This window comes from Xenopus tropicalis, chromosome 6 (assembly GCF_000004195.4).
Source record: "Xenopus tropicalis strain Nigerian chromosome 6, UCB_Xtro_10.0, whole genome shotgun sequence".
NCBI lineage: Eukaryota > Metazoa > Chordata > Amphibia > Anura > Pipidae > Xenopus > Xenopus tropicalis.
In genome coordinates, this window is record NC_030682.2 from 151,670,142 (window position 1) to 151,697,631 (window position 27,490).

The 27,490-nt window shown below is 41.7% G+C and overlaps 1 pseudogene; it reads right to left on the reverse strand.

The window, feature by feature from the left end:
* Positions 1-17,945: 17,945 nt before the first annotated feature.
* On the reverse strand, positions 17,946-18,043 carry LOC116411826 (annotated as a pseudogene).
* Positions 18,044-27,490: the final 9,447 nt, after the last annotated feature.

Genomic DNA, 27,490 nt, shown 5'->3' on the forward strand with positions numbered 1-27,490 from the left:
GCAATTGAATTGAATTGAATTGAATTGGGCTGGGGGGTGCAGAAACGCTATTGAATTGAATTGGGCTGGGGGGGGGAGACGCTATTGATTTGAATTGAATTGGGCTGGGGGGGGGAGAGACGCAATTGAATTGAATTGAATTGAATTGGGCTGGAGGGGGCAGAAACGCTATTGAATTGAATTGGGCTGGGGGGGTGAGAGACGCTATTGATTTGAATTGAATTGGGCTGGGGGGGAGAGACGCTATTGATTTGAATTGGGCTGGGGGGGGGGAGAGACGCAATTGAATTGAATTGAATTGGGCTGGGGGGGGCAGAAACGCTATTGAATTGAATTGGGCTGGGGGGGGAGAGACGCTATTGATTTGAATTGAATTGGGCTGGGGGGGGAGACGCTATTGATTTGAATTGGGCTGGGGGGGAGAGACGCTATTGATTTGAATTGGGCTGGGGGGGGCAGAAACGCTATTGAATTGAATTGAATTGGGCTGGGGGGGGCAGAAACGCTATTGAATTGAATTGGGCTGGGGGGGAGAGACGCTATTGATTTGAATTGGGCTGGGGGGGGGAGAGACGCTATTGAATTGAATTGAATTGGGCTGGGGGGGGCAGAAACGCTATTGAATTGAATTGGGCTGGGGGGGGGGATACTGTTGAATTGAACTGGGGGGGGGACGCTGTTGAATTGAACTGGGTGGGGAGAGACGCTGTTGAATTGAACTGGGGGGGGAGAGACGCTGTTGAATTGAACTGGGGGGGGGGGAGGAATGTTTTGTAAAGGTGGAATCAAGAAATAACATTAATAGAAGCACAAAGTGAAGTGGGGGCTGTTTAAATGGGGAAACCCATGGAAGCTGATTTTATTGGGGGGGGGGGTCTGTGCACAATATCATGGGGTTAAGGCTGAATTTAAACCATTGGTCGGTTTAGTTGGGGGCTCAGCTATTGGCTTTGGAGCTGCACAGGGAATAATGGTGAATTATGGAGCCCAGAACTGCTGGAGGGAACCGGACTCTCTGGGGTGGAATTGTGGGGGGGTGTGGGGGACTGATCTCTGGGGGGGGGAAGTGATCTCTGGGGGCGGGGGAACTGATCTCTGGGGGGGGGGCTGATTAAGGGAGGTACTGGGATATGAAGTTAATGAGCCTGTTGGCAAATTGGGGCTGAAATTCCAGCTGAGCTGGTTCTCCTGTATAACTAAATGTTACTCAATATGCAAGTGACTTGGAGTGTGGTACATGTCTGTGTGGCTAGGGATTGGCCAACTGGCCACTAATCTACCTTCAGCTAGCTGGCTAATAAGCCCCCACTCTGGGCAAGTGCAATACAAGTGCAATACAAGCCATGGGGGCTGCTGTAGGTCCAAATTAAAGGCACCAATGCAATAAGTTGCTGAAGTCAAAATTGACTCCTTGTAGGAAACCTCCTGATCTGATTGCAATAAGGCAAAATGTCTTGGGTCTCATTCAGTCACACGGGGGGCTGCCCTGGGGGGAGAACTGCAGTACAAGTGTGGTGCTTAAAGGGACAGGAACACAAAGAGCAAAGCTGCATTCCTGTTGTGTAATAGCAAAGACTTAAATTGGAAGAGATTGTCTCATCCTGTTAGATGTTCTGAGACTTGAACCGTTTGGTGCTGCCCCTTAACTACTTATTCTGGGGCAAACTGGGTGTTTGAGTCTCTGGCAGCTCCCACTGCTGCTCATGTCTATAACCAAGTATTGTAACCAATAAACCAGCAGCTTACTAAAAAAAAAAAATATTTATCTTTAATAGGGTTAGAGGTGGAGTGGGGTCTGGTGTTCTCTAAGGCCTCATTGGCTTAAGATTTTAAATGAAGCAGCTGAGGAAACTGTGGCCCTTTCATCCTGGTCTGTAGCAAGTCCAGTGGCAGTTTAAGTGCAACCCAGTCGCCCACCTATGGGTAAGGGCCTGTGGCTTTATCACTAAATTACATGAGAATGCCCCCCCATACTGGCCCTTATTCTATAAACCCCATTGCCGGCAGTATGGGGGTGGGGAGGATTTATGTTTGGTAAAACCCACAGCTCTGTGCCTTTTTGTCTGATCATGTAATGTGTAATGGAACGGTTACTCACTCCAACTTTGTGCATAAGGGAAGGGGGTGGGAAATGTAGAAGAATACCCCCCATTTATTGCACCTCGAATGTCACCATTCTGCACCAAACTGCAATGGTTGCACAAACGCGAGGAAATCAAAGGGGGTCAGTCTCCTATTTAAAGTTTGCTGTTTTGTACCTTTTTTATTTATTTTTATAGATTAAAATCCTTTATCAAAACTTTAAGGTCAAAGTCCAGGCACCATGGGGCTCCGGCTACTTAGGGCCACATTTACTAAGGAGTGGAGTTACTCGTTTCTAACAAATTGCAACTCAGGGGTTTACATTTCTGAGTGCATCAATACCTGGACAAACGGATAAATGTTAATGTTTAATGAACCATAAACAGGTTAAGATTATCATTTGAGCATTTAAAAGAGGCAGTCGGCATGTGAAATGCGCAGTTGGTAACAAAACAGGAGGTACAGGGGGTGCAAATATCAAGTTACATTTTTTACATCTATAACTTGTATAAAGAATCTCTTCAATATGAAAACGTGTGTGATTTGGTTCCGGATATATTTGTTTAAAACTCTGGATTTAATTAGTTGCTTTGCAGATCTGGTTTCATCAATTCTCAAGTCAGAACCAGACAGAATAGACTTTGGCATAAAGGGGAATATAAAAAATTTTGCCCTTTGACTATGGAATTTTTGCCTCACGTGGTGAAACGGGGCACGTTCTTTAGCACTGAGGTTTTTTGCTAGTGAAACGTCTCCTTTTGGCAAATACGTGAATGCACTGTGCCGATGAATCTAAATATAGGAGTGGGCTTTAAAAAGTAGTGTTTCCTGCTGACTTATTGAAATTTTTCCCCCAAAACCCCACTAGCCCCGCCCATCTGTGCCACTTCCTGCTGCCTCCTTTCCCAGGCTGTGCAGGGGGGCGGCAGCACTGTAGGATAGGAACCAATCAGCAGCTAGGCTGACCTGAAGGGAACTGAAGCCTGTCTGATTGTGTGAGTGCAGGGCTGTGATTGGCTCTCCCCCCTCCTACTGTGCTTCTGGCAGGGACTGTTAGGACACGCCCACCCCTCATTTGAAACCCAGACAGGGACCTGAGAGGATCTATAGGGAGCTCCAATAAAGGGGCCATTGTTACAGATAGGGTTAATGTTTAGCCCAAAGGGAAACCAGCACCGTATATTCATAATTACCTACAGGGTTAGGGGTTTTTCCTTTATCCTATGTCTCAAGTAGAACGAGCCTAAATACACGGGAACTGCACCAAAATGTCTATTATAGTACAATAATACACATTACCGGTTTTGAGAAGCTTAAGAGGTGCACATTACACAGGCGCACACGCAATGCCGCACATACAGATGCTTACAAGTTAGTGCTTTTAGCGCATGTCGGAAGTGTAGGCTACTAATTCAATTTATTTCTATAATACAAATTAAAGTTGTGACTCTCGTCAGGGGTTTCATCTTCAGGCTCATAATTTAGACAGTTTTATTTTCAATGAGCTGGGTGCAACATGGGTGACAATGCTGTCCTAAGTGCATAAAGTAGTAGCACAGGGAGACGGCACAAACATCTTTATGTGGCCCCTAAACCCTACTAACCTGGTACAGAAAATGATCCTTATCTGCAGTTTATGGGAAATCCAGTCCCTCCAGGGTCAGGTTATTGGCTTTGTGGTAGAACCACCCCGAATTGTTCTCTATCCCTATTTACCCATAAACAATAACCCCCCTGGGAATGCGAGTAAGCGATGTATAATCGCTCAATGTTCTGTTTAGCCATATTCTAAATGTGTGTAATGAAGGTATATGAGGTGTTTTCCCCAACAAGAACCTTATTATATAATGACTCGGGTTCTTCAACATAAGATGCCTTATTGTTAGGGATGCACCAAATCCACTTTTTGGGTTCGGCCGAAACTTGAATTCTTCAAAAAACTAATCAGAATCCTGAACCCTAACTTTGTTGAAAGAAACTTCTAAACTGGATAAGAACCTACAGATTATAACTTAATATAAAACCAAAGGCAGCGCTGAAAAGGGTCTTACATCCTGCCCCAAGATTTCCCAACCGTGTTGTAAAAGCCGACCGCCAATAAGTACCAGGAAATCTACCCTCAGACTACTTTTTAAAATAGCAAGTTGCTTTTAATACCTTCAACATTAGTAACAATTGTGCTTCTATTGGCTCTAACTGTACAATGAGTATTTAATAAACCCCACACCCCCACCTTACACAAACATAATACCAAGGGCAGGTCTATTTAGCATACCCATACTTATGATTTTCCTTTTTGAGTTTCTAAAATGGTTTTAAAAGCTCAGTATAAAGCTTGTAGGCATCTAATACTCGAATGTAATTCCGCCCTAACAGCAGAGGGAGCCAAGCAACTTCAACCCCCATATGTAATAACCCATAGCAACCAATAAGATGTTTGCTTTTGAACAGGTTATCTGAAAATGCTGCCTGCTGATAGGTTGCTATAGGTGACAATATAAAGGTGCAAAGTTTGCTACATTTCTTGTGTAATCACCGTAGCATCTAATCTTGGTTTTTTAAGTAAGGGGATAGGTAGAATTTCTGTATAATCAATAATCTAAGGCTAATTGAAGCACATCCATTCTGGAAATTCGAAATTCTTATTTTAGACTGACAGAGTAAAGGGAAGACTCTGCTATGAGAGATGCGAGATTACCGGGTACACTATTGAGATGTAGCGGGAATATTTGCAATAACTGCATCAGTAACCACATGATCTGCTAAACTTCACAGTACCATTATCGGGTTTATAGCATGATTTTAGCATCCTTATCTATTGAACATTCATATAACCCTCTCCATATGAGCATATATACAATTAAAGAACATGGTATAATAGGTTTCAGTAATGCTAACATGGATACTCTGAATTCTGAAGTGTCCCATGTACCAATCTTAGTTTGCTGTTAGGGGAATTGCTACTGCTTCAGGTCTTAATATCAAAGTAGCATTACTAAGGCAATAAGTATATATGCACAGTCAACTGGAAAGTGTTCTTGGAAGCCTAGTAGGGTCTAATATGACCAAGTATCGTTACATTGATCAGCAAGATAACATTTGATTTCATTAGAGGTGAATGTATCTAGCAGTTCTGTTAAATTGAAATGGGATTATTTTGTAAGGGAGGAGAGAATGGACAATATCGAACAGATTTTAAAATGGAAACTGACTTTGAGAAGTTGAACCCAAGCATTTTCACCAGGGTTGTAACTGTCGAGTGATTTACAGAGAAGAGGAAGCCTCATGGTGAAGGCAAACTCCTTTTTAAATGTGTCCATGTTGTGTCCATCTAGTAAGGCTTCTGTAGGATATAACAGTTCAATGCAAAAGGGTCTTGAGTATAAAGAGTGATCCCAACATTTTTGGGTTAAGAATAGTCTGCAGACTCGTGTCACCAACCTGAAATGGAAAGTTTTTTTTATTTTAGAAATTGACCTGAGTTAATTGAGCTATTTGAATATTTTGAATGTACTGATGGAGGCTCATTAACTGCACCCCCTCTGCCCACTATTGTATGTAACACATATATTGTCCAGATGTTTCAAAAGGAGTTAAGTCCATATCTGCTTATTGGCTGACTTCTCAGTATGAACAGAGCAGATGGGAGATAATCGACCAAGTAGGTTGTATTAAATGTTTTTCTACAATGCCATTGGTTGTTGGACTCTACACACGTGTTGCCATTTTACAGCGCTGTTGGCAAAACTTTCACATAACTGGTTCTTAAAATGACTTCCATTGTCGGAAATTAAATTAAATGAGTGCCATATTTTGGGGGGGGGGGGAGAAATGTCAATGTACATCAGTTACCACTTGAAGTCTCATGTTTACAAGGGAATGCTTCAACCCGTTGGGAACAAGGGTCAGCCATAACAAGGAGGTACCTATAGCCTTTGCACAATGATCATATCGGTAAAGTTAATACCATTCCCTAAATGGACCAGTAGGTCTAAGGATTGTACCAGGAGGTCTCCTTGTGATTAGTAAGTTGGGTTGAAAAAAACATGTCCATCACGTTCAACCATAATGCCTATATATAACCTGCCTAACTGCTAGTTGATCCAGAGGAAGGCAAAAACCCCATCTGAAGCCTCTCTAATTAATTTGCCGCAGAGGGGAAAATTTCCGACTCCAAGATGGCAATCGGACCAGTCCCTGGGGCATCTGGTACTAAGAACTATCCAAACCCTTCTTTCCTACACTAAGGTTATAGGCATTTAGCTCTCCATCCTCTTGCTGTCTTAAGTTTCCAGTGGCCCAGGCTTGATATACTTGATTCCTAAGCGCTCTAAGGTCCCTTTTTTATCGGTCTTTAATTTTGTCTTTAACAATATGTACCAAGACAGTTGGGTCATACAGTGGCTACCCACAGAAGAAAATGCCACAGGATTTAAAAAAAAATAATTCATAAACCGTTGCCAAAAGTGAGCCCAAGTCATTATCATACTATGTTGACACAAGAAACAAGGGCATAAACTGCTTATAAACCATTATTTGAATATAGCCAACTATATTTTTTCCCAGTCCCTTTGGCCATACCTTGAATTCATATAGAACAGTATCTACGGCAAACATCTCTATAGGAAGGGGTTAATTTTTTTCTTTATCTTGCTATTTGGCTAAGTATACCTCACATTTTTCATGCCGGTTCCTGTGCAAGGAAGACTGAAATTCCTTTCAGCTGTATGGGGGTGGAGCCATCACAGATTGGCTGAAGTACCAGGAGGTTTGCCCTTGGACAGTGCTATTAATACAGGGAAACCATTTTTTCATAAGGTATATTCGGTAGCAATCAGATTATTGTAATAGAAATAAGTCCTTTTCTTCCTGGTACTTCCCACGTGACTGTGTCTGGTGCTTTTAAGATGGGGCGCCCAAACCGCCACTCCTTGGGTACAGGTAACCTACATCCGGTCTCCTGTGGGTGGGGTTCTGGTGCAACACTCCTCCAAAGCCAAGCTTCTCATGGCAGCCAAGCTCCCCCCCATACAACCACTCATCCAGGTGTTTCTTGACTTCATCATACACTCACTCTGGGGCGTAGGGCATGTAGAAACCCCATTTGTCGTACACCTTTGGTGTCTTTTGAACCCTAAATACAGTTTGCTGTTTCTGGATCCGCCCACCCAGCAGGACTCCTCCTTGCTGAATGCTTGTGGCGGAGTATGGGGCTATTATGTTCCTAATCCTTATTTCCCCTCATTCTGCTGTCCCTTTTTTGCTTAGTTGGAAAAACATGAACTGCTGAATTTGCAAAACGTGTGCAACTTTTTATCCTCGTTACATTTTAAGCTTTTTTTAAGAATTGTCTCTATGAAGTCAGGCTTATATCTTTTAGTCGCAAAGTGGGAAACAAGCACAAGAAAAGGGGGCACACTAGAAATTACCTCCAACCTGTTAATTGCTGAGTGCACATACAGACCAAACGTTTTCAAGAGCTACATGCTCTCCATCAGTGGAAAAATACACACCAATAGCGATGCCCAACACCCTTACATACCCATAGGCACCACCTCCCACCGCCATATGGGCGTCACGCAGAAAACACGTGCATTAATTACAATGTGCATAATTTAGCAGGTACGTACGTGTGTAATCTCACGAGAATTGAAGAAAAATCTGCGTGCGTATCTATAATTGGCGCCAAAACGCAGACATGAATATCATTCAGTGCCAACCCCATTGTGAGTGGCCGCCATCTTGCCAACCGTCTATCAGTAAATATAAGTAAATTTAATACCTAAAAAAATTATTAATCAAATCTCGCAATATTAACATTTCTCTTACTATAGGAACTGCACAACCAAGGCACCTAATAGAGGTGTAGGCACCTTGACTAGCTAGTTTGGTAAAAACCTGACATTTTTGTTTAAATGTAGAGGATAAATACTAAATTTGCATGTATTGGAAAAGTAATGCATTTGTTAGATGTATTGCTATCGAGGCATTTAAAATGCGTACTTACAACTTAATATTTACCATACCTATGATCCAGCTGGGCGTGGTGGTTTGCACCTCCTAAGAGACAGGCCAGCAGCACTTCCTGCAATTTAAAGGGAATATTGCAGTGCATTGTGGGAACAATGACTCCTAATAAGGCTGGAGGGCTCTGCAAGCACGGGAGTCATTGTAAATGGGAAATGCTGGTTCTCAGAAGAGCTGCTGTACATGACCATTTTCTTTGTGAAAAATTTCCCCATGTCACAATTTCATGGCCAGGAGCTCATTTCTAAGGGCATAATCTCCATGTTTTAACTTTATTCAACAGATCCCTGGGCAATCCTTTTCGGTTACGATTTATGGTGCCACAGGCTGGGCTATCTAAAGAATATAGGGCTCTGAAAAGGGGGGGGATACCAGAGTAAGTTATCCACACATATAAGTGGTAACCTCGGCCTAGAAGTGGAGGGATGAGCTCCCATACTATTTTGCCACTTGGTCAGGTCAAGGGGACAACCAGGGGACTCTAACTGGGAATCCTTTCCTTCATATCAAGAAAATGCTGGTATACCAGAGCTGCTTTTTGCAGAGGTGGTAAAATTTGATCCCATAGTAGGCACGCCTGCTTGGGATGTATTGGTGGAATTTTATCCTTTTGTCCTTTGAAGAGAAGGGGCTCGTCTATACTAAATGTGGTGTGTTGTGAGGGGGGTACGCTTCTGCAAAGTGAAAATACAGGTATGGACAGCACTACTGGTATCCTGGTAGGACTCCCAAGAAATTGGCTTTCATAAGGCCCATTGCTAAAGTGAGTCCCATGAACCTCTTCATTTCCATAATATTGGTGGGATACCACGCCTGAGCTTATCTAGGAAGGGGATTATGGGCAAGAAACTGCTAGACGTACAGATTAGTATAGAGGACCATATCCTGTAGGATGGCCTCAGTAACATTTGAGAAATCAAAGCTCAATTACTGGTGTCCAACTTAATGCCAGACTGCAGTAATTGGGGGTATCTAAATGGGGAAAATTACAAGGAGGCCCCCACGCAGGTTCTCTTCCAGCTACAGCATCAGCCCTATTGCCCTCATCCTGATCCAGCACAACCAGATCTTCCTCCATAGGCTCCTCGAGCGTAACTGTACTACTGCTACCCCGTCATTCATCAGATGAGTCCCTTTCTAATCCAGAAGGCACATACTCACAATCTGAGTCACTAAACTCCTGAGCTCGATACAATGCAGCAGCCTCTTCAACAGAATAGAACCTTCTGGCCATGCTCCCAAAAATACTCAGTCTATCCATTGGGGGCAGCAATTGGGTTGGTTGGTGGGAGGAACAGAGCGCGGCTTATTGCCCAGGGTGTTGAAAGTATGAGGTGGGTGCAGCTCCAGGACAAGGAAGCACTTGGGGGGGGGGGGGGGGGTCTGCTATTCTCTCCCTAAATGGCAGACACTTACTTACCACATGTCTGCTGTATGGGGGCACCAATCTGTTTGGTGGGAGGGCTAATGAGCATTCAGAATTCTTACACCCAATCAATTTACCCATAAATCTACATGATTTAAGGCTGTTTTATATTCTACAGGGAAATTCTTAATGCCTAAAGGAGAACTCCCACCCTGCAGAGCTTGTGCAATAACTTCAAGATCAGTGGAATATTCCATCTGGATTTCCATACAAATTCTTGAAACTTGAGCAGCGTTTTCAATATTTAATAGACCTATAATGGCTTGGAGGTGAAATACAGAAGGGCCTAAAACGGAGGCTGTTTTCATAATCCTATTATTCAATATTTGATTTAGACTTCTTTGAAAATGCATTGCTCTCCTGTCCAACAATCCAGCATTTCCTAAATCCTTCTGTAGGGAACTTATTGGCTGGTTACTATTGGCTATAATACAAAGTTTTTTTTTTTTTCTAATCTTTCATCTACATCGTTACATGTTTTATTTTCCCAAACCAATTTTCCATGCCCTGTTCCATATTTGTGAGATTTGCTGCACTGTGGAAACCGTGAAGAAATCTTCCAATTAGATAGATAGAAAGGCCACATTATGGTCATAAATTGTCCATTAACAGGTTTAGAATGGAAGTAATTTTATCTGAAATGGACTAGATGGAATAAATGACTTGGTTGCACAAGTTATATTAGCAGGGTGAGGACTGACTACAATCGTGACTTGGTTACCCCTTTACTGACCTGCTATATTTATGCAACATTGATGATCCCCTTGGTCTGAAACCTTCAAATTTGTTAGACTAAGTGATATTTAGTTTAGACCATTCCACTTTCCGACTGCTTTTATGTATAACCTGGGAGCCATAGGATATACTACCCCGGAAATCATTACCTTTTGACCAAGGCATTGTGGATCCATGAGGTTAATGCAATTGCACATCACAGCTTACACATTATGGCCTTGTACATGTATATATTCTGCCCATACTTTCACCTCTGGGAACACAATCTCAGTGTCAGTAAGCACCAACTCTAGTTTTACTGATGCAAATTCTCTACTGAATTGAATTTGCCATTCTCTGCTATTAACATGGTCGCTAGAATAATTCCCTGTATTTGCTCAGGTTCAACATATTTTAACCAAGATCGTATATTAACAGAGGTTGTATAGTACCTTGTCTTTCAAGGTCTATAAACTGTGTTTATAGTTTAATGTGTTCTTTAACCTTTTTTTTTTATAAACATGTTCCAGAACACTTTTCCTCAATGTTGCATTCCACAGCCCTGTAACACGTATAGGACCCTTTCATCCACTGATTGTTCTTTAGGTCCAACTGTTACATTAACTTTATTTCCTCTCCTTCACTGAACTGTACTTTTAACCAACATGTTAATACTGGGCCCTTCTGGCTTCCTACACATAATTCACCTTTAACATCAGGTTGAACCACAGGATCCATAGACTCCCAAAGTCAAGGTCTTTGATCTCCAAATGCAGAACATTTCATATTCACCACTATGGTCGTCACCAATATAGGGATCACACAAACCATAATGAATGGTTTCCATGAAGTGTTCTGGTCTCATCCCTTCCTGTTATGAAAGTTGATTCTTTCATAGATTGCCATTTCCTAATGGCCAAATGCCAGTATCATTAATTGGGTATATAAAGTTTACATTGGTCTGCATGGACTCAAAAAATTGCTTACGTTTATTCCTTTTGAATCAGATGGCCTCTGCACCTGTATCATTTAACCCACAATATCCAGGATGGTATAAGGTCCATCCCAGTTAGCTTCCCATGGACCTGTTTTACGAAACTATTTTACAATCACTATATAAACCTAAAAAACTTAAAAAAAGAAGAAACTGATTGTGGATGATATGGACCATGAAATCTTTGACACCTAATATCGCACAGGCTCATTAATAATAATAATAAATAATAACATTTATAAAGCGCCAACATATTCTGCAGCGCTGTACAATAAGTGGGTTTCATAAATTGGGCATACAGAGTAACATATAAAGCAATCAATAACTGATACTTGCATTAATTGCCCTGTGAAATGTGTGCCTCTGTTGCATTCTCAAATGTGAGGGACTCCCCCATCTTGAAAAAATGTGTTCCCAAAGAATTTTAGCTGTCAAGTCATCTTTTCTTGCTGGAATTCCACCCACTTGGAGAATACATCTATTGCCACTAATACATAATGTAAGCCGTACCTACCAGCTGGTAGTGGTCCTATGTAGTCAATTTGGAGTGTAACCCACGGACCAACAGTAGGGACAATATGATTAAGTGGTGGTTTCTGATGTGGATTTACTTGCCCACACATGAGGCAGACTTAACCTGTTCTACAGTCTCTTCTGTTCCCAATAAAATTTTCCCTGTAACACCAAGTAGCCTTTGTTGACCTATATTATCTAGGCTTTCATGGTTGTATTTTGTAAAAGCAACTTGTAGATGTTTGGGAACAGGGCAGTTTTCCATTTACGTCCATATTATAACATTCCGTTCTCACAAACAAATGGGAATTTTGAACCAGAAGATTCGCAATTGATAGATCTCTTCTATAAAAGATGGAAACTGCCTGCTTAACAAGTGACATCACTATTGGTTCAAAAACTAATGTCTCTAGTTTAATGCTGCTTCTCTGGCTAAGTTATCTGCTATTGTATTTCCCATAGTGATAGGGTTTTTGCCTTGTGTGCAGGCACTTTAACAATGGGTACTTAAACAATAGCATAGAGGCAAGGTACTTGAAAAGCAAATTCAAAAATTGTGTACATCTAAGCTTACTATTAGACAATATTCTTTGTAACCGTAAAATCTCCTTAGCTGGTATACTATGCACCCCCCACGCCCAGTAATACTCTTGCTCACCCACCTATTACATGCCTAGTTTAAACACTCCAGCCTCTTGGCCATTCTCTTCCCTAGCACATTGGACCCCATTCCATTGAGGTGAAATTAATCCAGAAGTATGGATTGTACCCAAAGCAAAAATCAGCCCGGTACTCTCTGGACCTAAACCCTTCATTCCTATACAAAGATATTAGCCACGCTTGGCTGTTTGCAGTCTTCCTTAAGATGCATATGGTACAAGTAAAATTTTCTGAATGACATCAAAGACTTTCCCCCCCCCCCCCCCGAACTCTTTAATTCCTCCTATTTTGTCATTAGTACAAATATATAATGAAGACAGTTGGGTCATGCCCAGCCCCACCCAATTTGTCTACCCGACCAACCACATGCCGAACCCTGGCACCAGGATGACTGCAAACTGTTCAATTGTACTGATCTGGCTGACAGATTCCCTATCCACTTTACCAATTGAATCCGCTAACTATAATCTTTTATAACTAGCTTTGGTCTCCTCCCCAGCACTACTAGGGCTTTTCTCTCAAGCAGCCTCTCTATCTAGACACACCATTCCTGAGTTCACACTCCCCATATACACACAATCTGGCAAATCTGTTGGAATGCACAAACCCTCTCATCCTACTAGCTCATGTGTTTATAACCCCACTTACAGAGTCCCCACTTAAAGAGCAGTAACCACCAGAGCAAGCTCCCTGGAGTCCCATTGGTTATATTTATACTATCCAGGTGCAACTAATCAAGCCCCCCCCCCACCTCAAGCTGAGGGTAATTTACAAAGGAATTTAACTTCTGGCAAACCTGCTGTAAGCCTTATAGTTCACCAAACGTTGTAATTTAGCACCAAAAACAGCAAATTTTGAAAATTAAACAATGATTTTGAATAGTTAATAAAATATACTTATCCCCTTTTTTTTGTTGAATTGAAAAGCACAAGTTGTTTAACCAGCCTGTTCTACAGTCCTTTTTAAAGTTCTAATTCTTCAAAACAGAAGTTGCCCCAAGAAGGATAATAAATGCCTGACTATATCATCCGAAGAAATAAATGTAAGACATTTATATATTTGATCCAACCAAGTTTTCAATGGGTTCTGATATTTCATCTTTCTTGCTTAGTCCTTTGTTTAATGTGAGGATATGTACCCAATGGGTATGTACATCAAGGGAGATGTGTCAACTGTAAATTGTGAGGCTACTTGTTTGACTGACTTCCTCTTGAAATTTATACTTTGCATATGAAATATCATGGTAACCTGGGGCTGGGTGCACCATTTTCAGAATCTTATTGAGACTTACACAAATTTATTAGAAATATTAAGTACTATGGTCAACAAACACCATATATATTTTCTGTAACTTTTCTATACTAAATATCCATTTAGCCAGTCATAAACATTACTGACTGCTTAGCACTATAATACAGTATGTATTTACTGTATTAAAAGGATGTGTGTAAGACTTGAGTCTGAGATCAGACATTTGTTACTGGATATAAACACACTGGGGGCACTCTAATTTACCCCTAAGACATTTCAGGCCTGGGGTAGAAGTCTTTACAATACCCAATATTTAACAAAGGCCTATATCAATTTGAAGATCTCCCATCACAATGCAGAATTTACAGAAGTCTTTGGGGAGTGTTCATGTGATGTTTGTTCTAATTTCCTTGTTAGGATGGATCCACATGTAGATTCTACTATATAAGACATCACAATGACACTAACATAATTGCCTTTCATTAGAACAGCATGTCAGTTGGGGTGCCCTTCATAAGGTGCAGAACCAGTAGACCAGAACACTCTTGAACAAATGGCAATTTTCATCCCAGTCTGCCGCGCTTATAAACAACTTGGTTGGTAAACTAAATACTTTTGTGTTTGTGTTCCAGAGTGGAATCAAACGGCAAATACTGATCAGTGTTTCCTGTAACTTCAATATCCCCCCCCCCCCCTTGCTCAAAAAATGCCAGTTTGCGGCGTCTCCTCTTCGCTTTTGAACCTGATGTTTTTGTCCACTGAGTTTGTGTTCAGTGAAGGCTGGAACCCCACATGTAGTTGACATCTGGACTTGGTGGTTGTTCCTTTTGAAGGTGTCCAGGGCTTTCCTGCTTCCATGTAAAGGTTCTCTACGATCGGAGACACAGGCGAACCCATGACACAGCCATATTTTTTATCCATTAACTTCCTTGTGCTTGAAGTGGTATGAAGACCCAGGTCCAGTAAAGAACAAACTTGTTCTGTATTCAGCTTTGTTCTGCAGCTGAGGGTGGTGTCTTGTTTCAGCCATTTACTCACATTTCATTTGCCTCGGTCGTTATGCATCTATAGTGATGTAACATCATAGGACATCATTGTCACCTGTCCTGCTTTACCTAATGACTTTAAGTCAGAATTAATGCTGCTGACAAAATTGGCCTCAGAGGGGCTCCTTCCTTGTGTATTTTTGGGAGTCCATATAGGCATGCAGTGGCTTCCCCTGGGTAGAGGAGATGATACAAAACCTCTAATATTTCCACTTCAGTTTCAAGCCTGATCTGTAATGGACCAAGAAGATGTTGGGTGCATCATTTCATGTTTCTCAGTTCCTTTTATCTTTAAACTGATTTGAGAATTTTGAGCTCATCCTCAAGTTCTCTGAATTTTCAAGATTCTCATTTTCTTTATAGAGTTTTTACTAGAGGAATTCCAATTTTCTCTACCTATTTCAATTGTACGAGGTACAGTACTTCGCTATGTGCCCAACTTTAGAACATGCTTAGCATATTAATACTTTTTTTCTGTAGTATTTTCAACCGTTAAGTCTATTATCCAGGATAAGAAGCCTGTACTGCAGACTTTCATTGCCATGCTTTTTCTAGGTTTCAGGGGGTTATAAACTTCTTAAAAGGTTCCTGGTTTTGTACAGTCCTATTTTTCCCTAGGCATAAGGCAATTTACCAGGCCTGGTTTGTCTAAGACAATTGAAATTACATTTTTTACTGTCTAGTAACATTTTCTGCCATTACACCTCCTATATAAGCATTTTTTTTTTACCACTAACAGCAGCGACAACAGAATTGTTTCTTCCTAATTTAGCCTTAAACTCCAATTTTGTCTGACAATGTGAATGATCAGCCCTTACTTTGCTGGAGGTAACAACTGCAGTTTTGGTGCTTTCTGCATCCCTCAGTCTGTTTTGAGCTGCTCATTCTGTATATTAAAGTGAATACATCCTAATCAAGAAATTATTACAATTTAATGATTCAAACTAGAACAATATTTACTTTAGTTACAAATTAATCATAGAATGGAGGCCAGCTTTGTTCTTCCCATCATGGCTTCCCTCTGTCCTCCCATGCTGTCTTGTATCTGGCTCCTGTCTTCTCACTGGCTGCTTTCCTTCTTACTAGGGCCTGGATTCCACATTTATATCTAGTTTCAGCAACTGCCCCCACAGCTAACAACCTAACTGATCAAATCAGGGAAGTTGGGATGGTGGGATGATTTGGAAAGTGCCATATATTTCCTGTATCTCAATTTCTACAGACCATCCCCATCTTACTGCATACTGCCATTCTGATGCTGGCCAGACCTTTCTGTGTCGGTCTGTATCCATTCCATCCAATGTCTGTGGTGCTACAACTGGTCTAACACTATTAAATGGGTGGTGGTGGCATAAAATGTGTACTGAAGGAAGGCCAGGTTAGAGAAGCTTTTCTAAAGAAAGGAAGCAGTCAGATTTCCTATATATAATCTACTGGCTGTCTGCTGTCACATAGCAGTATAAAACAAATAGACATAGAAAAATAAGAATAGATAAAATAGAGCAGAAGAAAACAACAAAGCAAAACATCAACCAATTCTACCAGGGTTGTGTTCTACAGGTCCTTTTCAAAAAATTAACTTTATCACAATATGCTCATTATTTTCTGTAATGTACTGATAAACATTAGACTTTCATATATTTTAGATTCATTACACACAACTGAAGTAGTTCAAGCCTTTTCTTGTTTTAATATTGATGATTGTGGCATACAGCTCATGAAAACCCAAAATTCCTATCTCAAAAAATTAGCATATTTCATCCGCCCAATAAAAGAAAAGTGTTTTTAATACAAAAAAAGTCAACCTTCAAATAATTATGTTCAGTTATGCATTCAATACTTGGTTGGGAATCCTTTGGCAGAAATGACTGCTTCAATGTGGCGTGGCATGGAGGCAATCAGCCTGTGGCACTGCTCAGGTGTTATGGAGGCCCAGGGTGCTTCAATAGCGGCCTTAAGCTCATCCAGAGTGTTGGCTCTTGTGTCTCTCAACTTTCTCTTCACAATATCCCACAGATTCTCTATGGGGTTCAGGTCAGGAGAGTTGGCAGGCCAATTGAGCACAGTAATACCATGGGCAGTAAACCATTTACCAGTGGTTTTGGCACTGTGAGCAGGTGCCAGGTCGTGCTGAAAAATGAAATCTTCATCTCCATAAAGCTTTTCAGCAGATGGAAGCATGAAGTGCTCCAAAATCTCCTGATAGCTAGCTGCATTGACCCTGCCCTTGATAAAACAGTGGACCAACACCAGCAGCTGACATGGCACCCCAGACCATCACTGACTGTGGGTACTTGACACTGGACTTCAGGCATTTTGGCATTTCCCTCTCCCCAGTCTTCCTCCAGACTCTGGCACCTTGATTTCCGAATGACATACTTTGGACCACTGAGCAACAGTCCAGTGCTGCTTCTCTGTAGCCCAGGTCAGGCACTTCTGCCACTGTTTCTGGTTCAAAAGTGGCTTGACCTGGGGAATGCAGCACCTGTAGCCCATTTCCTGCACGCGCCTGTACACGGTGGCTCTGGATGTTTCTACTCCAGACTCAGTCCACTGCTTCCGCAGGTCCACCAAGGTCAGGAATCGGTCCTTCTCCACAATCTTCCTCAGGGCCCAGTCACCTCTTCTCGTTGTGCAGCGTTTTCTGCCACACTTTTTCCTTCCCACAGACTTCCCACTGAGGTGCCTTGATACAGCACTCTGGGAACAGCCTATTTGTTCAGAAATTTCTTTCTGTGTCTTACCCTCTTGCTTGAGGGTGTCAATGATGGCCTTCTGGACAGCAGTCAGGTCGGCAGTCTTACCCATGATTGCGGTTTTGAGTAATGAACCAGGCTGGGAGTTTTTAAAAGCCTCAGGAATCTTTTGCAGGTTTTTAGAGTTCATTTGTTGATTCAGATGATTAGGTTAATAGCTCGTTTAGAGAACCTTTTCATGATATGCTAATTTTTTGAGAGGAATTTTGGGTTCCCATGAGCTGTATGCCACAATCATCAATATTAAAACAAGAAAAGGCTTGAACTACTTCAGTTGTGTGTAATGAATCTAAAATATATGAAAGTCTAATGTTTATCAGTACATTACAGAAAATAATGAACTTTATCACAATATGCTAATTTTTTTGAAAAGGACCTGTATATAAAGTAAAGCAAGGAAACAAATAAAATGGGGAAGGTAACAGTTGTTGGCAAGGAATTTCTCAAGTGGTTTTTTTTTTTTTTTTTTAAATTTGAGAAATATGGAACAATTCACGAATTTGCGTGTCATTCTTACGCAAGGGCCACGCAAATCTTTGGGTTCCAATTCTGGCATTCAGCATGTGCTAATGACTTCTACTGGCCTGAATTGGTGATTGTGTTTCCATTCCCCCCTTTTTTAAGTTTAAGTACAATGTAAAGAGTAATATATTGAATAACCTTTTTTTTTTTGTTTTTTAAGCAACTTATTCAATTCCACTGACTGTATTACTTTAGTTTTTTACATGCTGAGGACTTCACAAATCAATCACAATGGTGCATTGAATTGAATAGCGTCCGTATGCCTTGTTCAAACAAACAGTCTTCTGTCAATGTGACTATTGCCATACATCCATTTTGTTAGCTGTACAAAGACAGCAGAGTCTTTCCCTGTGGAGTTGCCCTCCTATGCTAAAACATTAACTTGGGGAGCAGTTGCTTCATCTCCCCAATGTGTAGATTTGTGCACTCCTTGCTACACTGTGTATACCATTTTGTTCATTTTCTTTGGATCTTTTGGGTGGTGGCCTCCTGTAAAAGCCACCACTTCATGAGATCTGAATTTAACCCGTGTCATCTACATGTCTCAACCAGGGACTTAGTGTAGTTTACTTGAATGTATGCAAGGCTGTTCCTTCCACTTTTCCCATGTATAAGTTGGCCACAATGGAAGATACAGCAGAACCCATCGTACAGCCATGTTTGCCTGTATAAGTGGTCCTTGTATTTGAAGTATGTGGTGCTTAGGCACAAGTCTAGCTACAAGCATTACTTTGGTAGGACTGAGCTCCGTTCTACTGCTGAAGGGGTTTATCTAACTCCAGTCAACTTCTTACAGCCTCAATTGCCTTTATTCTCATTTTAACAAGTATTGATCCATTGACACTGTCAATTGTTGTAAATATGTCTAGTAACTGATATTCTGGCAGCATCATTTGCCCACCCAAGATTCTGGGTAGTAAGGGATGGGGAAGTTTAGTTTGACTCCTAACATTTGCAAACATTCCTTCTTTACATTGTCTGCCTTGATTAGATTCTATGGAGGATGGTAAAACCCCACCTGGTAAATTACCTGTTCTACTAGGACTTGGCTGTACTGGCCCTTACTGACATTACAGTAAACCAAACTGCAATAAATATTCTTTGATAAATCTTTATTAAGACCATTGTTTATAAATGGAATTATCTACAGATGGTTCAGAGCCTGGTTAAAATTTTATTTGAGATTTGGGATAAAAACCTCTCCCACCTAAGATGCAGGATGGCCTGTTGGACCTGTGTGGTTCCATCTTTGATGTAGATGGTGAGATTCAGGAAGCGGATTTTGAAAATATGTGAAGAGAATAAAGAATAAGTCATTGAAGTACTGTAAATAGGGCAAAGTCTTGGTGTTGCAGGAAGCCATAAACAGATTGGCATACTAAGGTGCCATTTTGTTTCCCTTAGCATTTCCCATCAGTTGTACATAAATTGCAACTCTTAATGAAGTAGTTGTACCAATATAAATCTGATCCGTTGTAGAGTTGGCACTGTGGGTATGACATTTTTCAAGAAAGTATTGGCAGGCTACAATAACCTCTTTATGTGGGAGGTTTGTATGCAGAGACTCCACATCCATGTAGCTAAGATGTGAAAATCGGCTTCAGGATATTTTCTATGCAGCCAGATATGCCCTCAGTTAATATTCCATGTATTTTATTATATTTTTATAATTTATATTATATTTGAGCAGCATCCTCTTCCTACCTTTATATAATATGTGGTTTTAGACAGTTGTCTGTTGGCTTTTATGTAATCTGTGGTGTCAATTACCATAGCACCCCCTTTATCAGCCGGTTTAATTATAAAGCCTTTATTGGTTTTCAAAGACCTTTTATAGCATTTTTTCCTGGATACTGATTGGAAATCAACTTCACTTCTTTGGCCAGTATATTAGATTTTACTTTTTTTTTTTTTTTTCTTAAACGATTCTTCATATCCTTCAGAAAAACCTCCATGTCACTACAGAGCTCTGTTTTTATCAGGTTTTTTTATAGCACAGACAGTACTTTTGATCCCCAAAGTTACATTGTACTTAGTTTATATTTGGAGAGGTTAATGTTAAAGCAGTCAATGTTTGAAGGTTTCCTTGATGGGTCCACAGTCAATCCTGCTTCCTTACCCCCTAATGTAATGTTACTAAGTTCACTAGATCCAGTACAGCAGGGTTTCTGACTGGCTCCTCATAAAAGGCAACTAAACTAGTCAAGTTTCGGTACATGCAATAGATTCCAGATCTCCTAGCTTGCCTGCCCAGCGCCACCCAATAATTTGTCAACCCGATCAACCACATACTGAACCATCGCGCCAGGAAGACGGCAAACTTTTCGGTTGTAGGGATCTAGTTGATAAGGTCTGGTCTGCCGGCTGTTGGAGAGATCAGCCCCATCTAGAACCGCCAGTCCAGAGTTCATGCTCCCATCTTCACACAATCTGGCAAATCCTGTAGGGATGCACAAACCCTGGAGCAGCCTCCCTTTTTTCTTTTTCCCCACTCACCCAGCTCACTGCCTTCTAATCCTGCTGAAGTTCTCCTCCCCCCAAAATATCTGACCCTGCTAGGTGCTGCTCAGGGAGCAAGAGAGTCCTCTCCAGACAGTCAATCAAGTGCAGTGTTGCAACTTGTTCATCTAGGGCATTAACATGAGCCTCTAACGTGGCAATTTGCTCACATCCCACTCAGACCTTCAGTGTTGCTGCCACTCATTCTCCCGGTTAGAGAAACAGTTAAAGAAAACTGGGGAAAAACTTAAATATGTTGCTTTACCCCGCCACCAGCCTGTTCTCAACTTTCCAGATGGGGAAAAATGTATCAACACTTCTGCCATATTGAAGAAAGTTTGGGAGCTCCTATACCCCATTGTTAACACTTGGTAGACCTATTGTTGGTGTGGGAACGTAAATGCATATTTATACTGACAATTTTGGAGAAATGATTTAAAAAGCCATTATTTGTGTCCAAAACCAAAAACCACCTTGCTGTAGCCATGATTTATCATGTCTGGCATCTCTGCCACATGTTGGGTAAAGTGGGGTATATTAACACCCTCAAATCAATGGTCGATCTGAGCCTTCAGACTTTGACTTGCCATAGAGAATTGATCTAAGATCTGGGTTATAGGTTCAATTCCTTCAAGAGGAAGTCTATATTGTCATTGTGGAGAAGGATCAGGTCCTTGGATGTCTACAAGGAAATCTCTCATCTTGCCACAGATTCTTTTTCCTTGGGCCCACAGGTTGGGAAATTTCAGACTTTTTGGGGGCATGATTTTTCCCAGGATCACTGCTGGAGTGCCACTGGTGGTAAACCTGGAACCCAATAATATATATATAGCTGCTTCCTGAAGAGTATCAAGATTGCAAGTGAAGATATTAGCTACAGGATCTAGATGTTCAACCTTTTGTTTACAAAAGCTTTAATCATTTGCTGTGGAACGTGATCTTCTCCCATAACCAGTCTGTAAGCTTGCTCAAGCAAAGACATAAATGTAAAGGGGTCATCCATAAAGGTCTTGCGATTATTAAGCATCTCTATGAAGCACATTTACCCCATTAATATAATTAAAGCTGTAAGAGTCTGTCCCTTTCTGTACCGTGCATTACATTCCCATCTATCAGTTTCTGGAGCACTCAGGTATTGATGACCTCTGGGAAATACATTTTTTTTTTTATGCTCTTCCTCACAACTCATTTCTCTAAGACTCGGACAGATAAGAATTCATTAAGATTCTTATTTTGGGTTAAAATTTGGCATCTTTTCCACAATGTTTAAAAGCTATTAATTGCAATTTTGCCCTATGACCTAATGTTGGGCAACAGATCTGGAACAAACGTGGATCTCTGTTCCTTTTGTAATAACTATAAAACCCTTGTTGATTCCTTCTGACAGTAAGTTAATGCTTAGCCATCTCCTTAGCCAGTCAGTGCTGTCACATTTTAGTCTTTCCTCCCTCTGGAGAAGTAATCCTTCATTTTTCCTTCCTACCTGAGCACATAAACATATTAAAAAGGTTTTCACCATTAACATATAACAATGTATAAGATTAACAGTATCTTAGAGTGATATTACTTTTAACTTGCCTCCGCACACTGACTACACACCTGACCATATTTCTGCATCAGACATAATCCCCCCCCCATACCGGCTATATCCACTGTAATACTTACACAAATGACTTCTAGGTTCTTTTACTTGGACATCTGGGAGCTTCAGTTCAGCTACACCCTTAGCAGGGATTTAAAGATCACAGTGAAACAGATGGTTGCAGTGAGGCCTACATACTGGGGTTTGTTCACTACGTAGAATCCTTTTCTGGATTTCACTGTAATCAAAATGTAGCCGCGTCAGAAATCTCCCAGAAGCATCTCCGGGCGGTGTCTGCAACTTTTTGGATTTCCTCTGTTGAGCTCAATCTCATGCATCTCCTGAGTGGTCAGATTTTTGTCCACCTTTTAAAGCAATTAGGACAAACCAGGGCATCCCAATTCTGCCTAAAGAGGGGGGAAAAATTACTGAGAAATACAAAATGGAGGATTGGAACAATAAATGAAATACATAAAACATAAAATACAAATGTTTGTTGTAGATCATGCCAAGCCAACTTAAGCATAAATGGTGGTACTTAGGCATATGTCCAGTAAGGAACATACTTGCTCTGGGTTAACTTTTTTTTTTGTTCTGTTACCAAGGGTGTTTTAGCAAATATTTTCTCGCTGTTTCAACTGGCTCTGTGATGGGAATGTAATGTAGCCTTCTCGGAAATATCCCAGAAGCATCTCTGGGCGGTTTCTGCAGTTTTCTTGATCTCCTCTGTTGAGCTGAATCTCATACATTTCCTCTGTAGATGAGTGGTCAGATATTTGTCTACCTTAAAACAATGAGGACAAACCAGGGCAACCCAATTCTGCCTAAAGAGGGAAAAAACCATTGTGAGAAAGCAATACAAAATGGAGGAACAATAAATGAGCATACTTGCTCTAGGTTGGTTTTTTTTTTTTTTTTTCTTACTAAGGGTGGTTTTTTAGCAAATATTTCCTCGCTGTTTCAACTGGCTCTGTGATGGGAATGTGGTTACAGTGAGGCCTACATTCTGGGGTTTGTTCACTGTGTAGAATCCTTTACTCTCTCTCGGCTTTCGGGGTTTATTGTAATCGATGTAGCCTTCTCGGAAATATCCCAGAAGCATCTCCGGGCGGTGTCTTCAACTTTCTTGATCTCTTCAGTTGAGCTGAATTTCATGCATTTTCTTTTTAAGATGAGTGGTCAAAAAATTTTGTCCGCTTTTAAACAATAAGGACAAACCAGGGCAACCCAATTCTGCCTAAAGAGAGGGGGGGGGAGGGAAATTACTGAGAGGAATACAAAATGATGGATGGTTGGAACAATAGGTAATAGTTGTCCAAAAGTCAGCAAATACTTAACCCACTCGGTGCACTGCTGCAGAACCTCCTGGATGCCTAATGCCTAGGACAGGTGAAACCGCACCGTGGCCCTTTGCTGTGCAGTGCTGAGAGGGGGAAAGACTTTCTGGTAAAAGGAAAGGTGGTGAAAAATGTGGCTTTGCCAGAATCTTTGTCTGTATTGAGAAGGGAAATGGGGTGCCAGTTATCAACCTTAGATTTGTCTGAACTCATGGGCATCTAATGGAAGGAGGGAGTAGGTCCTCTTCCATGGTGCTATTTAAAAAAAAAAAAAAGCCCTTGGTGAGAGAAGCCAGCCTGTCTACAAACAGCTTATACTACTCTGATGTAAATCTGTCGGGCCCTGGAGACTTGTGGTGGTCCAGTTTACAAATGAGACAAACTGATAGACGTAGATCTGATCTTGCTTATGGCATAGGAGGTCTTCTGAGGTTCTACCTGCTTGATGGAGAAAAGACCTAATGTACAGGTTTTGATCTCCTCCTTGTATACTATTGATTTATAGGGTTGTATTGGGACTATTCTGAGATTCCAAATCCGTCCCAAAGACCATGTTATCTGTTCTTCCATATAGAACACTACCATACAGTGTATTGCATACATAATACATTTCTTCATTTTAGATTCATATAAAGACAAATACATTGTTACTATAACACAAATTATCCTTGCATTCTATTATCACACTGTACACTTAAGTTAATTCTATCTTTAGTTACTAGGATATTTTTACATTGAACGAACAGTTGTATATTTGAAGGTCACTAGGAACAACTGTTCTAGGTCTCTGCACATATACCCTTATCCTAACCTCCAACATAGATTTTTAAACTCCTCCTGAGTTATTTTTGTTCACTATGAAGAATCCTTTATTCTCCAAAAAAGCTGAGAATTCAGCAGAGGAAGTCGGCTTCTGGATTTCATTGTAATCAAATGTAGCCGCCTCCGAAATCTCCCAGAAGCATCTCCTGGGCGGTTTCTGCAGTCTTCTTGATCTCCTCTGTTGAGCTCAATCTCTTGCATTTCCTCTGTAGATGAGTGGTGAGATATTTGTCTACCTTAACAATGAGGACAAACCAGGGCAACCCAATTCTGCCTAAAAAGGGAAAAAACCATTGTGAGAAAGCAATACAAAATGGAGGAACAATAAATGAAATACATAAGCATGTTGGTAGAACATGCCAAGCCAACTTAAACTTGAGTATTAAAAGGTGGTACTAGGTTCAGTACCACCTACCTACCACCAGTCCAGTACTATGGCATAGGTCCAGTAAGGAACATACTTTGCTCTGGGTTAACTTATTTTTGTTCTGTTGCCAAGGTTTTGTCTTTTAGCAACTGTGTTCTCACTGTTTCGACTGTGATGGGAATGCACATAAAGTGGTATGTAACATCATAGGACACCATGGTTTTCTTCAGTGACCAGTACCAACCCTTGGATTTGGTGATTTTTGAAAATCCTGGGAGTTCTGGATGTGATGTTCTAGTCCCTTTGGAAATACAGGATATTGGCTGAGTTTTTTTGTACCACTTTTAGGTCACAGAATTAATGCTGCTGAGGATTGTGTTTGTATCTTAGTGAGTCCATATATACATGGAATGGTTTTCCCAGGGTAGAGGTGGTGGTACGTGGCCTGATCAATAGCTTCATCCTCCTGCAGAGGTCTAGGACCTTTCTTGTAGCTGTTGGTTAGGTCCCTTCATAGAGCTTCATATGTGGTGGTGTCATTTAAAAGTGTGGCCAGGAATGGTTTCTGGAGCAATTGCAAAGTGTTAAACCTTTAGCTAGGACCTCCATCTCTGGATGGGTACGGGCCCTGTTAGACAGATTCTTCACCCACTTCTTTGTTTTCCTGTGTCCCCATTTCTTCAGGTTAATGTCTCCTTTTTGGTTGTTCCCAGAATGGGAAATGGTGGAGAACATCTTCCGGCCGCTCTTCATGGGAAAACCAGATATTTACTGTCTCTAATGTTTTACATGTGCTTTTCCTCATCTTTCGACCAAGGACTGAAACGTGAGGTTCTTTTTAAAAGTTCCACTGTTACCTGTTAAGTGTCGCCATCCATTTAATAACCCTTTCATTTCTGATCATCCCTAATGCAATGATATGTTTGCGGAGAAGCAACACAGGATTATAGTGTGATCTCAAAATTATTTCTTGTCCAGACAACACACTTCATACGCTGTATAATCCAGAAGACTGACTGATGAAGGGGAGGGTACTCTCTCTGAACCCTCAAAATAGATGAGTATTCATACAGGAAGTCTTTTAATCCTTTAGGCATAAATGTAATATAACAAACGAAGTACAGTTCTTGGCACATAAAATAAGTTATTCTAAGGTGCCGGCCTATTATCTTACATGACCTGATGTTGGAGGGTTCTGAGGCCTTGATGTTCCTTCTGGGAGTCTCTTCTGTCCCACCACCCTCCCTCCTCACTAATACAAGTAAGGCTTCCTTTTATACAGGGTTAAATCATATTCCACTTAAAACCCACCCATTTGCCAGTAATAGATATTATATTGTCAGGGATTGGCTACTATGGACATGGCTATTTAGCAGCACAACCTTGTATGTAGGAGGTGTTACTGCACCATAGACTTACTGCTTGTCGCATAGTGGCATAAATTAGGACCCCCCCTGCACTGGCACTATATTATGGGGGTTATGGGAGGGTATGTAGATCATGGTGCTAATGTGGATTCTGTCCCAATCTGTGCTCTGCTTTGGACCGGGTGGCACACGGGGGCTTGCAGTGGGTTGTGTACATAATTATTTGCACCTTCATAAAGAAATCCATGGGGCTATCCCTGTGCCACACATCTGAAGTCCTCTCTACCAACATTTCTTAGCAGCAGATTCCCAGCTATTAGTGATGTGCAAGTCTAACCCAATATCCATAGGACGTGCAGGTCAGGTGTCTTCGGGCCAACATTTACCCAGTACAGGTCTGCTCTGCTAGGGTGACAATGAGCAAGCCGGAGCCATATTTACAATATAGGCCATACCCAGGGTGTCGGTTATGAGGGGCAGCCCTTGGGTGTCTATGGAAAATTTGTAAATGACCCCACCCCAGCTCACTGCTGGATACTTGGCTAAATCCAATGGCAGAGCTAAGGGGTGGGGGCACCTTCTTCCTGCATGATCTAGGTAGTACAACAGGCCTCTCTGCACATGTAGCCAATGCAGTATGAAGGGGTGGGGCTGAGGTCTGGTGCCTAGGGAGGCTCGTGCCTTAATACAGTGCTGGAATAGCCTTTCTATTCTCTCTGCCCTGGATGTGATTCTTGTCAGGTTGGGGGGATACACCCTAAACCCTCTAGTTCTGACCTAGAAATACTGGGGTGCAGGACCCATATAAAAGGACCACTAAGACCAGGCTGCAGGGGAGCTCTGTAGGAGCGCCATGTCTTTGTGGGTTACCTGGGGATGGAGAAGGAGACACAGGCAGCACTGGATGGCAAGGGCTGGCTGTTCACTAGTGACCTGGGAACAAGAGACTCCAGTGGGTTCCTGTATGTCAGAGTGGGGTGCAGGTACCCCTGTACCTGCTGCTAAATCCTGTCTCCTGTGTGAGGCTTCTATGTGATACCCACCTGAGGGGGCAGAACATGTACTCACTGAGCCCACCGCTTCCTTTATGGGGAGAAAATGTTCTGTACATCACAAGGTTCTGGAGTATCACTGCTGTGAGGATGGGGCCTATATCTGTGTCCTGCCAGGCCGGGGGCACTGGGCCACAGGGTGGAGCTGCTGAGTGAGGCCTCTGAGAAGAAGAAACAAACTGAAGTTCTAGAGGAGCCCAGAGGCTGCAGGAGAGAGGGCAGGAGTGGCAGCTGGAGAGTCACTGCCCTGTTTAGGGGCATCAGGGAAGAGCTGGAAGCCCTAGAGAAGCGACTCCTGAGTGACATCTCCAGGCAAAAAGTGGAGCACTCACTGAGCTGATCCAACAGCTGGAAATCAAGGACGAGCTGTCCAGGAAGATCAGTCACATTGAGGAGCTGTGCAACATGGCAGATCCACTCACTGTCCTACAGGAACAATGGGAATCCCATGGAGCTGCCTTTTGTGGGGCTGA